Raw genomic sequence first — 1,155 nt, 5'->3', positions numbered from 1 at the left:
CTAAAAAAAATCTATGATATAACTAAGAAATGGTTGGAGAGATGAAATGGAATCAAGACCTACTGCAAGAATGATTGTTGATATATTCAAGGAAATAAAAGACAAAACATTATAATAATTTTTAATCAATTTTAATTTGTTTCAACTTGAATGATTTATTGTGTCTTTATTCTTCTTGTCTTTGATAATTTATGAACTTTTATACCTTTTATTAGATTATTCAAAACAATACTTCAAAAACATAATTTTTTAGTTTTTTGTTTTAAAAGAAGAAAATACAAAAAGATAAAAATAAGTGAATGGTAATTTTATTTCTCTTCATTTCTTGTTATTTTGTTTTTATTCTTTCTTAACTTTCTATTCTTCTTGCTTCTTTCTATTTCTTCTTTCTCTTCTTTATACTTCATGTGTAGTTTTGTATTCTTAGTGTGTCTTTTCATTATGATTTTCCGTGTTTCAATTCTTTAGATTATTTTAATGTTTTTAGACTTTTTCTGTTTTTTTTCTATCTATTCTACCTCTTCTATCTTCTTGTTTATTAGTTTTATTCTTGTGTTTAATGACATGATTGTGACACAACGTAGATTAACCAACATCAAATAACAGAATTCCAACCAAATTAAACAAATAAGAATTACATCATACAAACCAACAAACACAACAATAAAAGTAAGTACCAAACAATAGCAACGTTCTATAAAGATTGAACAAATATTATAATGAATAGATTTATATGAAAATGAATAATAGAATATAACGTTCTATTAATACTAAATTAATAAGTTTTTATTAAAAGATTAGTTAAACTTTAATTGAAAAATATAGTATTTGATAATAAAGTTTATTATAGTCAAATAATAAAAAAAGAAACTGTAAATGAATATTAACATTTATTAAGAAGAAATATGTCAGCCCCAAAGCCAATTCCATTGACATCTCTCTCTCCAAGAGATCTTGCTGGCTTACATAAAACTCTTCAAAACGAATTACAAAACCTTCAAGCAAGTTATGAACAATTATTTTCAGTTCAACAAACTTATTTAGACAATAAAAGTATTATTAATGCTTTGACAAATGAAAAAGTAAAAGGTCAGCCAATGCTTGTTCCAATGAATTCTTCACTTTATATGAAAGGAGATATTGACAGTTATGACC

This window comes from Entamoeba histolytica, genomic scaffold (assembly GCF_000208925.1).
Source record: "Entamoeba histolytica HM-1:IMSS scf_1104750516743 genomic scaffold, whole genome shotgun sequence".
NCBI classification, from domain to species: domain Eukaryota; phylum Evosea; order Mastigamoebida; family Endamoebidae; genus Entamoeba; species Entamoeba histolytica.
The sequence above is the reverse complement of the archived record's forward strand: the minus strand, read 5'-3'. Positions refer to the sequence as shown.